Below are 687 nucleotides of genomic sequence, written 5' to 3' on the forward strand. Positions count from 1 at the left end.
TGGAGTTGTTTCTCGATCCGTGTTCTTCCAGCTGTGGTCAGCAGGCTCCAGGGCAAAAGGCAGGAAGAATGCCTCATCTAGACGCAGCAGTCAGTACAGTCTAACCAATAAAATGAAGTTAATTGCAGAAGAGTCAGGATCTCTCATTTTGAAGATCCACAACAGGAAGAGAATGGAAAACTTTAAACATGAAGTCACCGGTGTAATTTGCATTAGCAAATCAGTCTATTCATGGCATAACCAACAGTTTTTCACCGGCACCCAGCCTGGCAGTACACAGGCCTGCTGTGACCAAAGTGTGTGCATCAAGAAAACTTGGGTTTCCCACTTACTTTCGAGCATGGCAGCTCCAGAAGCAGCGCTAACAACTGTGTGGGCCAGTAAGACTCCACAGGGTAGCCAAGACAGAAGTCTGAGGGCAGCTGAAGGCTAACAAACATCAGCTGTTCACAGCAGGAATCCCCCCCACCGCACCCACCAGCTGGAAAAACTGTGCAACATCCCTTGTTCTGTGGGGACGAGACTCACGTGCAAACGGGATGAAACACCGGTGTTTTGTATTTCCAAAAAAATGTATAAAAGCAACCACCTGGGGGAAAATGTTTCATCTTCGTAAATGAAAGGATGAAAGAAAGGTGGCAAGGTAATTGTTTGTTTTTAAAACAAATACTAGAGGCTTCAAATATA

Source organism: Aythya ferina (genome assembly GCF_964211825.1).
Source record: "Aythya ferina genome assembly, chromosome: 5".
In the NCBI taxonomy this organism is placed as follows: Eukaryota; Metazoa; Chordata; class Aves; order Anseriformes; family Anatidae; genus Aythya; species Aythya ferina.